The sequence below is a fragment of the Rhea americana genome, unplaced genomic scaffold (assembly GCF_003343005.1).
Source record: "Rhea americana isolate MKP2758 unplaced genomic scaffold, rheAme1 scaffold_191, whole genome shotgun sequence".
Taxonomy (NCBI): Eukaryota; Metazoa; Chordata; class Aves; order Rheiformes; family Rheidae; genus Rhea; species Rhea americana.
Genome location: NW_028186050.1, coordinates 86,686 through 100,897, shown reverse-complemented (window position 1 = coordinate 100,897; position 14,212 = coordinate 86,686). Strand labels below are relative to the sequence as shown.

Genomic DNA, 14,212 nt, shown 5'->3' with positions numbered 1-14,212 from the left:
GTAAATATTTTTTTTAGTAAAGGTAACAGCTGTAGACCTAACCTGAATTTCTTCAGCAGAGAAGGAAGAAAGTATTAGTCAACTATACTGTAACTTGGAGAGCAACACTATCTGCTGTGAAAAAGGACAATGRTAATACTAGGATGTAATAGGAAATATTTTCTATAGGAGGGGGGAATTACAAATGCCAATATGCCCATACTAGATGGCAACAGAAGAACTGCATCTGGTATTYGACATTCTGAAGAGCCATATTAGAGAAAGATTGACTCAGCCTGAGCATGAACTGCGAGAACTATCAGGGAATGGCCAGCCCCTTTTACAAGAGGAGACTGTGAGGTGCTTGGATTATTTAGCCTAGCAAAACAAAGGCTGAAAAAGGGTAGGAACTATTCTCACTAAATAAACTAATCATGTAAGTCTTAGGGACAAAGAAAGGCCACTGAAGCACAAGAACAAATCAGTATGAACTGGCTAAATAAAAATAAATTCAAGTATTGAGAAATTTTCTAACCAGCAGAATGATGTTGAGGAARCAGATGTTATGCAGAAGATATTTAAAAGGTAGAAGAACAGAACTGTCCAGATTCAAAGGAAACCCCATACAGCTAATCTTCTGCCGAAGTTCCAGTGTGAAATCATTTATTCGCTGTACAGCTCAGATTTCTGTGATGACAATGAAATGATACAGCATGCTGGTAGTTTCAAGGATATACTTTCAGAAATTATTACTGTATCTTACTTTATTCTCCTAAAAGACCAAAGCCAGGTATCTGGCTGTAACAAGGCAGATGGAGGTTGTCATTTATACAAATTCATATTTGAAGGAAAAGGAAACAGTATTTTCCCTACCCGTAATAAAGGGAAGGAAGTGCTGAACTCTGACTACTGTCCCAGACCTAAGAGTTTCAGTGCTGCAGCTGACTCRGGAACCATGACAAATGCTATGATAAGTACTATATTACTAAAATATGATACAAGTGTTACCTAGTTTGCCACCCAATATCCCAGGAGCAGTATCTGTAGTCTCTACCTTCAGCACAACAAAGTCTTAAGAAATAAGATACTCAAAAATGAAAATGGGAAAGAGGCAACTGAAACAAGCTTGTTCCAAAATTAGCAGAAAGGACTGAAATGAAACCCAAGGTCTCCTCTCTTAGCTACTCTACAACATTCCAGCTGGAAACAAAGATTTTATGTGCTATGTGCACAAATTTTGCAAAAGATGGACCAGATAACCTTCGATTAAATCTTTACATTCTATGATTTAATTTGCTCTTAGTTTTCTATCATTCTAGTTCCAAAGCTTTTCCACTCAATGTTGTATCTATTTAAARTTCATTGCAACAATAGCTTTTGCATCCTATTTTGGCATTACTGATTGCTGTGGCAAGTTCTGCAACGTAAGATTCATCCCTATAAATCAATGTTAAACTGCTTGTTCCTGATGAAAACACATGAAAACCTGTACATAGTCTTGTTCTGGCCTCAAGTAGATGGGAATCTGGGATATTTCCCTTTCCTAACAAACAAAGAAAATACACACCAGCCACTGTCCAAATCTAGCAGTTACAAATTCTCCCTACTGAAACACAACATCTCAATGTAACAGTACAGCAAATGTGTGATTAAACTGTTATGCTTGCTTTCTTAAATTGAAGTTAGTCATTTATTTAGGAAAATCATGCCAATTATAACATGAATTGGACTGCATCTTTTAAGCCTGCTAACTACAGCATCAACTTTAAGTTTCTATGATCCAGAAGCTTGACAAAGGCAGGTGCAAATATCAGTTAAGAAAACTAGACAAACTGAATTCAGTATTTTCTTACGGTAAATTTAGACGGAAACCTTGCTGCCTTCTCAAATGAGTCACTGCAGACCTTCAAATACTGAGGCATAAAATGAGGTTAAAAGTTACAGAAAGTTTAACTCTGCTTTCCAGAAAAAAGAAATTTCCTTGTATAGCCCATCTRCCTTGGTTATATATTTCATAAATTTCAGAACATTTAACTTGTGAAACTTTCAAGTTCTTCCCATTCTTTTGTGGCACAAAGCACAAAGAACTGGCTTTCATTTATTTTTAAATTCAGCTAGAGAATGTGAAAAAAATCATTTGCTTAGGACATAAAGATTTAATCCAAGAGAATACAAGGTCAAAATAATATGAGAAAGTAAAACATCTTGAAGGACAAGGCTTAAAACATTCACAATGCTATTGGCCAATGTTAAGGTTACCAACATCACTACCCTCCTACAGAGGAGGAAATGAGAAGAATTTGCTAAATATAGACAGACTTGTTTGGAAGGATGCCTATCCTTATTTGCASATTCATCTATTTAATTGTGGGCAATACAGCCCACTAGACATCCTGAGGCAAGTGACAATGTTCAATATTCTCTGAATTACACAATCTCAACTGGAGACTGGACTTAAACATACATCTTACAATAGTATAAACAGAAACTTTATATTTTGAAACTCWTAAGCGTCAAATATACCTCTGAATTTCTTCTAATCAGGTTTTGGAATTATTAAATGCCTCCAAACCTGTGTACATAGTTTTAAACAAACACACTGGAAAAGCCACAGAATGCGTCATTCACTATATGACCTGAAGTCTTCCAACTCCTGTGAATTTCAGTAGCTAATGAGGTATCATCAGTATATATTTATATACATTTATATTTGGACATCAAAAAATCCCCCCAAATAAGCAAAGTAAGCATCAAGCTACTATTTTATGCTAAAAGCTCTTCTTAGTTTAATAATCTGGAGAATTCGATACGTTTTTCTATAATTAATCTGCAAGTGGATTTCTTAATAACTTCAATAATTTAATTCTTTAAACATGTCTGCTAATACCTCTTACCAAACCCATCTTTACTTTTAAATAAAGCTTGAACAGCCATATAAATCCAAAAGAAACAAGTCAAAGAAAGCTGGTACCTGTGATCTAGATCTTCAGAAGGATTCAGAAACCTGCTTTCCTCGGTTTCAATGAGAGTATTTTAAGGAAATATAAGGGAACAAGAGGAGCTAGGTGCCTAAATCCCTTTAAGAATTTAGGCCTAAGTTCCCTAAGGGACCACTGAAAGTCTCAGACAAGATATCATCTTCCCTAAATGGCTCAGAGGTTCTCTCATATTCCTTTTATTCAAAATTGAATCATCACTGATCTACTGTCAAATGAAATTTGAACATGTCAGGCTGCAAAACTCATCAGATCCTTGTTAGCAGAAGGTCCAACAGCTCAAGAAATTCCCCTGTGAATTTCCCGTCCACTCTTTTTCTGTCTCAGTAAAAGTACAGTGATACCTGTCCACCAGACAGGAGGTGGGAAGGGGAAACCATCAAGATTTCTCATTGGGAAAAAGTATTTTCAAATGTCAGGAAACACCCCTTGGAAAATACGATCCTACACTACCTCCTGATCATTCAAATGCAAATACTTGCTCAGCACTGTGAAGACATTATATAGTCAATTATACTTTGTGCTTATGTAAATCTCTGATTTAAAAAGAACGAAAAAAAATTGTCACAAAAGACAATACRTTATCACAAATGACAATACAAAACAAGAATTTTGTTATTGGGCTATAAGTCAATAGCAAAGTTACATTAGATCTTCCTGGTGAACTAATGAACATAACAAACCTCAATTCTGCTTAACAGCAGTTCTTCAGTCCCATAAAAATTAAAGTTTCTGAAATTCTGAGTTATCATAATAATGTTCCTCTGCTTTAAAACAGAGAGAGAGGTGTTTTGTGGGGTCATAAATGAAATGAAGTTTCATTCATCCAGAGTTATTTCCTTGAAGAGATAGATGAGCGTGGGTTGCAATTCAAAAACTTCACATCCACACAGTAAGTAGTTTGTAATAGCTGAAGACTCCATTCATCACCTACAGGAGTATGTGATGGGAAAAAGAAAACAACAAAAAGACCTCTAAAGTGGCAAATACTCTTCCAAGAAAATACCTTCTTTGAGAATGTGTTTTCTGCTGATATTTTGCCATACACAAAAACACTAGTGAGCTCATGAATGCTATCCTAAGACAGTATTCAAAAACTGTCTGAGGAACACCGTTTTGTCTAGACTGTTATTTGTCTTCCTTTGGTATTATCATCTCAGCATCCATTCATCAGAATGAAGGAAGCAAAATACAACCATGTACGTAATGCATTATTACATCAAAAATAATGTAGTATCCCACTAAGAATATGGTTAAATTTATYCCAAACAAGGTAAGGAAAGACAGATTTCACTAGCAGTCCTGATGCTGAGCTTCTTAGCACTAAGTTCKGAACATTTAAAACACAGACTAGGCCTTTTACACCATAATTGATCATGGAGCAACTACAGTTTTGGTGTAATACCTATGCTAAACAGAACATCAGCAAGAAGCAAGTTCAAGAAGTTAACTGGGAATTATGGTTTTATTTAATAATTTGAAGCATGGTAAAACTGAAGACATTCATATTCCTCTGGATTACACTGAGGTTACTCTGTTGACAAATTATAGGTACTTTGGATATAAAGACCATCAGAAATAGAAGGCTATATGCTAAGCAGCTAATGTCTGCAATACTACTAAACTTGAGTTTTCTGTCTGAAATTCAGATCAAAAAGCTATAAAATACATATAAATTTGTATAAACAATAGAACTTGAAGCTCAGTGTATGTATCACATGCCAAGATTATTTGTGATACATTGTTAAAGTTTTCTTACCATGCTTAAAACCCATGAGGAATTTTATTCCATTCAATACAATCATACAGTAATTTTCCACTGCACTCATGGACATCATCTCAATGAAATAAACAGAGAGGCGGCGAGTAAGGGTATAGAGATGCACCTCCAGGAAGCTAGAAACTGCTTTTTAAGGAACACACTTGTTTCAAAATTCCCRGTCATAATGTGCAAGTTCTGTTTATTCAGTTTAGGCTTGGAAAGAAAATCAGAGCATAGCAGCAACATTTTAAAATGTGTTCCTCAATTAGAGAGAAAGATGTATGAGTAAAACTAAAAGAAAAATACATTCCAGTTTAAGGACAGAACTGGAATGATGATTACTATTAAAGAAAAAGAAATACTGAAAAGGATTCAAACTTACAGACTGTATAATTCAATAAGCTTTCATTGTTGCATCACATTCAAAAACCAAGATCGCTCATCCTCCACCTCTCAATACGGCCTCCAGAGACAGAACATGGTTTTTTTTACTTCCATTATCTTTCTGCCTGTGGCAAGGAAGTACCTTGGTCCCGAATCAGGACTCGCAGGAATTCAGCAAGTGCTATTTCTGTTGGTAGTAAAATCTTCAATATGTAATTTACATATTGATATGTCATCATTTCTTGGTATTTAGCTTASTAACAGCTTCTCTAAAGTAGAAATTTTATTACCTAAACTATAGAAGTAGCAGACTGGGAGTAGTGGAGACAGCAYGAATTTCTGAATCAATCCAAAATATGTCCCTCATAGTAGTTGTTATTCTGCACAGGTGTGTTATTGATTACAGTCATAATGGTCTCACTTTAGCAGCTGTCAATAACTCACTACTTGGATTGTCACGCTGAATTAAAGAACCACCATACCAAAAATATGTGGAGAAGTTACACCAGCATGGCATGACACAGCCTGTGGCGCAAAGCAGAACACTGCCCGTTTAAGTCAGCATTCATGTTTGACACTTCACTTGACATTACATTGATAAAATAAAGTCAAATGTGATATTTACTCAGGCAGAAGAGACTACACTTTAAGAATACCAGAAAATTCTCAAGTTTATAGCTACAGCATACAGTAAAACTATGTTTTTAACACATTTGGGCCATTACTGGGTGACTTATTGTAATGAAAAACTGAAACAAAGTTTTATTCGGGGTTATTGCCATTTTACAAATCATATGAACAAAGCTTCCTTGAATCACACTACTAGCAATGTTAGACTATTTCACTTTTCTAAAATAGGATTTAWTTCTAAAACAAAGCTTGACAGCAGTACACAGTAGCTGTACTGTATTTTTACTAACTATAAGTCAGAGTTGTGAAATACTGACAAGTCAAATATAGATAACATGTTATTATCATAGTTGTATTAAACACATGTAATACTGTTGTACTGTTACCACATATTAGCATTTTTCTTTCAAATACTTCAGAGCTGACCTAAACAGGTAACACAGAGCAAACAAGAGCTCATTGTCACTGGCCTATCAAAATGGAGAAACAGATTCAGCTATGAGAGGCAAAAGATTTCCTATTTCCAGTAATTAATCTTTAAGTCATTTTAACCCATTTAATTTAACCATTTAATTTTAATGAATTACTTAATGACCAAGAGTTCAGATAYTTAAAGATCAATGTAAAATTATCACTACAAAATCCAGATTAACTAAAGAATGTTTACTGTAATGAGAAGGTCACATGGAGAAACTACACTGATATGCTTCCAACCCATGGGTAGAAATTACACTCCCGTACCAAATGAAGAACAGACAATTAAGTTCTTGGCAACAGTAGCTCTAGTTTCACTCAACACTACAACAAACGTAGATAAATTAAGCAAAGACATTGTTACAGCAACAAGTTAATATAGCATTTTTTGTTTAAATAAAAAGTTGCTGTTACTTAGTGAAAGCAAAGGTCTCTATTTGAATGAGCATGTCATTGCTAGAACCTAAAACATACCTACATCTCCACCAYCATCATTACTGACAGTGGAATACTGGGTTGTTCTGTGCAAAGATAATGCTTTCTCTAGTTTATGGAGAGGAAAAAAAAATAGTCAAAAAAAGCAGRCTTTGTTAACTCTCTTCTAGACTGATTTAATACATACCTTTTGGCATTCCCAGAAGGCAACATTTCTACTTATAAAATTCAGAATGGATCCAAATAGCAGGTCTCATTAAATCATTATTTTTAAAAAATATTGCCAAGAATTTAAATGTTCCTAGTACTGTTTTCAATAATGTCCACACCAAATCTATTAAAAGGTTCTTTCAAGTATTTAACTGGAGAATCTAGCAAGTTAATGGTATTCTGTTAGAACTCCAAAAAACACATTTGCTTTTACAAGTCAGCAGACAACAATGGCAATTTGCATAACATAGTGCCAAAACTATGGTCACCTAAAGCTTTCAGCTGCCTAGCTCTCACCCTTCAAAACCTTGCCGCACCTGCTGAAGTTGAGTTTAACTCTTTCTACTCTAAAATTGCATGGCTATGCATTTCTGCTACACAAGACAACTTAAATCACACACCATTTTCCTCCAGAACTTGTCTTGCCACATGGAAGCTCCTTACTTGATAGTCACCTCTGCTAGAATGCTCTTTGGAACTGACAGTAATCAGTCTGAGGAATTATGGAAGACATAAGTCTTCCTTATAAAAGGAAATTTTGCATGTATTCCACCCTCCTACTGCTTATTTTAACACTGTTAGCTTCTCAACAGTTTTCATCTTCTTTTTTTTTTTCTTTTGAACATTCCATTATGATAGCAGAAATAAGAAAAAACATCTATTTAAAAAAACATAAGGCAAATGTGGTACAAAACCTAGATCCTGTGAAGATTTCTTCTGCCCAGTACTTCAAATTAAGCTACGGCTCAGCACCTCAAAGTAAGCCAAGGTCACTATAGCTGTAAGAATTCTTACAGGGATTACTTCATTAGATAACTCAAAATGTATCCAACTGAGAATGCAGGTCTTGCAATCAGTCCCCTGGGAAGTCAGCTCTCAGGAGTGCCTATCAGAAGGAAATACTGATGCCTAATTCTATACTCCCAAATTATTAAATTTTGAGAGAAAGAAGGAAAAGAAGAAATACTTTGGGTTTATCATAATGGCACTATGTTAAGAATGCCCCCAAACTGATGCTACTTGCTTCCCCCTCCCCATCTTGCTTGTAATGCCTAGGCTGTACTTCTTCAGTAATGTGTTTCAGAAGACAGTAAATACTTCCCAACTCTTAAACAGACCATAAGCAGCTRAACAGTAACTGCTCTGAAGGACAAGAGTCTGTTGGTAAGGCACTAGAATGCAAACTTCCAATGACTTATGACAGCAATAGGTAGACAAAAAAATAATAAAAATTAAATTGTGAAAGATACTTGACTATGTCATTTTGATCATTAGACAGCTTGAGATGTCATGTAAGCACTGAAGCAGCAAAGAGATGATACTGGTTAGATAGCAAAATCTCAATCTCTCCCTGACCTACAAAAYCATAAGCTAACAGATTAGTGGCAGACTCACTACATTATAGCTCATGGAAACCCTGTTGCAGCTTCCAAAATAAAAATGCATGTGCACTGAGATGTGGGAAAACTGTAATTACAAACAATGTAAACTGAGACATGCACAGAAGATTTTGACACTACAGTCAAGCACCTTATGGGACAAAGATCCTAAACTATCTAAGAAAGATATAATCTCTGTAGAGACACAGTACATTGCATGAATTTCATAAAAACACAGAATGGTCTTCCCAGTGCGACAGAAACTGGAGAGTGAAGCACAGAAGCCCAYCTTCCCATGTGTTCGTAATGAATATTAATGTCTTTTAATACCRCCACCAGCAGTGTAACCAGTTAGTTTCTTGCTGCAGACATCAAAACTCAAATCAGTCACTTATAACCAAAGACTGTCACCACTGATGACAGGAGTTTCTATAGTTATTGTTGATGATTATTGATTTCTGCGAAAGCAGTACAAAGCACAGTACTATCACTAAGAAGTATTAAAGATTTTCTGTTTAGGAGGAGGAGCAGTATTTTCCATATGAAAAATGCTTCTCTAATCCAGTATCTTAAAATCATTTCCAATCCCTCCCAATATTAGATTTTTCCACAGCYTTATGAGACTGTAGTAACAGGTCTACTTTATATGATCACATTCTTCTAAACAATTATGTAACATCCTATCTACAGGTTCCATTTATTTGTAAATAAATTAGTAGCCAAAAAGCATGACAAATTTCTAGGAGAGGAGATTTCCTTCTGACCATCTAAATATGGAAGAAAGGAGAGAATCTCTACATGCTTCCCAAACCTGCCCTGCCTCTAAAGTGGTAGAGCCATCTCTTAAACTGAGAATCATTTCTTTCCCATGTCAACACAACTTTGAGAACTCAAACTGCAGTGAAGAGGACTTGCCCATCAGACCCTAAACCACAATCAACCCCTCTCATTTCAACAGCCATTAGACAACTGCTGGATGACAATTACTTTCTCAGGCTACTCAGCCTGTAACCTGTGATCTATGATATTGCTATTGCTATTCCCAGCAAGCATTTTCTAGCTTGTGCAAAAAGTCCACCTTTGAGAAAATACAGATTTCAGCATCCTCAAAAGTATGCACTGATTTTGTTTCTCTACATTAAGTCCTCATAGAATCTGATTTTAAAGATATGATTAAGCAGATATCCTAATTTGATTGTGGCCAGCCTCTCAAAACCAAACTCAGATGGTCCTTACCTGGAACCACTGACATTTCCATTAATTTTATGTAGACTGCATGACAAAACATACAACTCTCTAGCAAATATTTTACATAAATTGATAGTAAATCAGTAAAAATAAATAAATGAAGCTATTTCAGGGGTATAATGGTGCATTCCTTAGCCAAAATTCATTATTTTCACATAGAGCCATTTGTTTCAACATTGATATACTCCCAGTAATGACAACCATTATAAGAACTTTTGCACACAAAAGTATTCAGTCATATTCTTTATAGACTCTAGCCTAGTGACTAGATATGGGCTTAACTAGCTAAACTAAAGTGATGTCTACAAGAGATGAAAATACGTAGGAATACCACCCACACATATTTTCTTAATGGGTCTCTTGAATACTTYTTATTTCTAAGCTTGTCCAGTGTTCCAAAAGAGGCATGAATATTAGTGAGTAAAAATGCCACACTGTACTGGAAAACAATGCCAATCAATGAGTCTGATCAGGACTCTAAAAATGATACTTTGTTTGATGAGTGTGTATATAAATTAACAATGAATAATAGACACTATCCACTTACTATTAAATGATTAGACATGTGYATATACCAAAATACAACTTACTGAAAAATCTAACTGCTATAAGGCTGACTTGCCAGCCTTTCAAAAAACTGGACCCTACCAAACTGAGCTGCCTGTTCTACAACACTGCAGAAAAACAGACACGTAAAAAAGAGTCATTGAAATTAGGCAAGTAATTTGTCTTAGATACTATTTAAAAGGAATACAGTCCGAGCTAAGCCAGAAGAGCTAGAATCCTAGAACCTCAGCATATGGAGCCAGAAGTAACATTATGGTTAATTTTTGATTGACTGTAAAATGTGAGAGTAAGAATAAAAAGAGCTAATGAGGGGAAGAAAACTTGTGCCACACTTTGTTGAGTCTGGCTTTGTTTCACACAAATTAGCTGAGAGATAGCTAAAATATTTCAGTTAGTTCCTACTTCTCTTCCAAATATCTGTTGAGATATGTGGCTAACCTGCTTCAGGACACATACAGACCATATTTAATCTGGAATTTAAGAAAACAGTTGAGATCTCCTTGTTCACGTCCTTAATGCTTTAGCAGTATAATGGTTTTATGCCCCATTGTATGTTTGCCTAGTTAAATGTGAATCCTAAATTTTTTGCATTATGGAAAGAACACTTTTCTAAAAACACCTGGGCATTTTAATGAAGAGGGAGGAAAAAAAAGGAGCTTAGTGCTAATTTCCAGGTGACTGGTGACTCTCATATAAAGTCAGAATAATGTAAATTAATCCAGCGCATCTGAAATTCAATCCTGTGCATGTTAGTATAACCCTGAGGTTGGCCTTTTTCTCCTTGTGTAGAGAGGGCCAAGAGAGTAAAAAAATTGACCTAACCTTTCTGCTTTGAAGATTACTTTGATGGCTATTAGTAATAGAATGCACTCACATTGGACATGATACTGTCCGTATTTTGGTTATAATGGAAAAGCATCAGCTAGATGTAGTAAACAAATGCCAATACAGCTAAGCATGAGACAACACTGGTGTCGATGATTTATACCCACACAATAAAATATTAAGAGCAACAAATTATAAATCTGTTAGTACAAGAATTCTAACAGGCTTTCTTACAGTATATCTATTCAGGCACTAACCAAAATCCACCAAAAACACTGCAGAAATATAGTGTGTTGCATTACATAAAATCTGATACAGAAGCTTAGTTTTACATAAGTGTTATATGCATGCAGATAGCCTTCAGGATAAAATATCATCCCTAAGCTGTAGTCTGAACAAAATTTAAAGTATAAGCAAAGGAAGGAATTCTGCCATTTCCAGTGCAGTATCCTAACTAAATACAATATGAATTTCTCTTTATTGGTAACTCCTATCAGTTCTTCCAATACTAAAGAATTACCAAGACTAAAATCCATTCAAAGTCCCTGCAATGAAGAGATGAAAATCAAAGGCGGGAACTGTTTTTCATCAATTATGTCTTAATATTAGATCAAATCTATAGTTATATTAACTGAATTTCAGTTACTCATGTTGAGAGGAATTATGGGATAAAAAAATAAAAAAAAAAAACTGAATTTCAGTTACTCATGTTGAGAGGAATTATGGGATAAAAAAATAAAAAAAAAATAAAATCAGCAAAGTCAACTTTGTTATGATAACAACCAATGTCAAATAAAATACATTCTAAGCATCTCTGGACAATACATGGGGATAAACTATGCAGTGAAACTATGCAGTCAAATTGTATTGTTCCTCTAAACCTTGCCTTCTCAATACATTCCTCTAGCCAAGCAATGGAAAGATAAACCCATTTGCCTAATGGAGTGTATAATTTAAATATTTCAGACAAGCATTTAAAGAGATGTTGCTTAAAATAAATTTAACGAGCATCCATCCAAATGTTTTGCATACTGAGGAGCATAGCATACCTCACAACTTATTTTTTCCTGTAGAAACTATGAACCATCCAGCTTTTTCAGTTACTTTAGTCATCATATATATGTTGTATTATTTCATATAACACATAATCATTTGTTCCAAAGCAGATTAAACAAGAAACAGTAGTTATCTTTATTACGCTATCTTGTAACATTTCAAAGCCATCAGAATTTCAGGTTTCACTACTGCACCATGTAGTCCTCCAAAATCTTGTAAACAAAACGTTTAAACTCATGGAAGGTTAAAGGGGTAATATACTTAATACAGACTGCAGCATTTTAGCCACAGGAAGATACAATCAGCCAATGTCAACATTCTGTCATTTGGGATCATGATTTTTTACCATAAATCATTCACATCAATACAAAATGATGTTTTCCCCTCACAAACTTCTACCTAGTGTTTAAAATATCAGTGTTAAAGCAAAATTCCTACTTGTCTTAAAATTCAGCTTAGTATTTTTTACATGCCAAGAATCACATTTTGTATTATGACCTACCTAAGGCACAAGAGTACGCTATAAAAAGCAAAGTAGATATTGTAAGAATTCCCTCTTCCACATTTTTAACAAGTGCCTATCTAAGGGAGAAAGGGGTCTTTACCATTTGCACGCTTGAACTGRACATTTTAAAGAGTTGTTCAAGTTTTGCAAGCATTAATTAGATTTTAATCATGCACAGCAGTACTTCAGGGAAAAATGAAAGGCGGGGGGAACTTACTTTGTTAAGATTGTAATAGGTTTAAATCCTCCCAGGTTCGTGAAGAACAGGTTAGTTTTGTTTGCTCCGTGCTACGAAGGGGCTCCTCCGAGCACGGCCCGAACAGCCGGAGCAAAGACTCCCGCACGAGGGGCGCTACCCGCCACAGCGCGGRGCTGCGGCGCGCACAATGCGGGCTCGGTCAGCGCCGCGGCCGCGGGTGATCTCAGCCCGCCGCACGCAGCAGCTCCTCGCTGCGCACCTCGCACTAAACCCCGGAACGCCGCTCAAGCCGAAGCGGCAACGTCTGGCAAACAAAGAAGGCWGGTAACGCGGCCGCGACGCGCAGCCACCCCGGAGGCACTCCGCCCGGCGAGGTCCCCTCGCAGAAAGCGGCCCGGCCGCCGCCTCCGTGCCCCAAGCCCCCCGCTCTGCTCACCATCTCCTCCGCCTTCTCCCCGTCCTCTGCYCTGATTTTCCTCGCTTCTGCCGGCTTCACCGTATCGCAGGGAGGCGGGTGTAAAAAGAAAAGGAAAAAAAAATCTCTTCAGTAAAGCACTCGGCAGCCGCTCAGCAGCACATCGACGAAGCCCCTCGCCTTCCTCTCCCCCAGGAGCGGCAGCCCCTGCGAGATGCCGGCGGCTGCTGCTGCCGCCGCTCCTGCCGCCTCGGCTCGGCGCGGCGCGGCGGGTGCCCGGCTCCCGCGCCCGGCCCCCCGCGCCGTCTCCCCGGAGAGCGCCCGCTGCACCGGCCGCGCCACCGCCTTCCTACCCGCCGAGGCAGCACCGTAGACGGAGCCGGCCCGGCTTTCCCCTCCCACCCCCACATTCCTCCCTATTTACAAAGGGTAGCCAAGACCATCTTTATCCAACGAGCGGTGGGAGGGGGTGTGGGGGGTGGAATCATTAACCCTTTTTTCGCGTTTACCTTTTATTATTATTTTGGCTGCCCGTTAAAAGCGCGCCGGCGGYTTCCCCTCTCTGCCAAGCGCCCGAGCTTGCTGCCGGCCTGCCGCTAGGTCCCCACTCCTGCACCCCAGCCTGGCAGCTCGCCACCTCCGCAGCAGCGCGCTCCTCTCCTAAGGCCACCCCCTAGGAAGGTCCGAGGGCGACGCCAGCGCCTCCGAAACCGCATGAAATCAGCGGCGGCCCGCCAGGCGTGCCCCGGCTGCGGGCGCCCCGGGGGAGCCCCGCGGGCAGAGGGTGCGCGTCCCCGCCTCGGGCCGCGCTGGTAGCCGTCTCTACAACTCCGTTATTGAGCGGCGTTAACCACTCCTCAACRTTCACATTTGGGGGAAGCGCTCGGGGAGGGCACACGCATCCCGCCCCCCGCCGCAGGCCCGGCGGGGCAGACGCGCGGGGCCGCACACGGCTGCGGGGCCGCGGCCACACGCCACCAACGGCCCCCGCGCCGGCCCTCGCCTCGCGCTGCCCGTCTGCAGCCGGCACCACGAAGCGACGCGCTCCTCCCGCGCCGCGAATTTTCCTATTGGGCAGTGCTCGCCGGCTGCGCCCAGCAACCGAACTCTCATTGGTGCGTTTCCACTGCGCGGCGCTCCGCGGCCGG

The 14,212-nt window shown here is 38.7% G+C and overlaps 1 protein-coding gene across 4 annotated transcripts in view; it reads right to left on the bottom strand.

Moving 5' to 3' along the window:
• Positions 1–13,934, bottom strand: part of ARVCF (ARVCF delta catenin family member) — a 293,288-nt gene extending 279,354 nt beyond the window's left edge. For 3 of the 4 annotated variants that reach the window (XM_085302693.1, XM_085302694.1, XM_085302695.1), the window contains exon 1: positions 13,086–13,314. The gene's annotated coding sequence lies outside the window, so the exon portion shown is untranslated. Of the gene's footprint in view, positions 1–13,085; positions 13,315–13,573 lie in introns of those variants that run through there. The other variant, XM_085302692.1, reaches the window with a different exon arrangement.
• Positions 13,935–14,212: the final 278 nt, after the last annotated feature.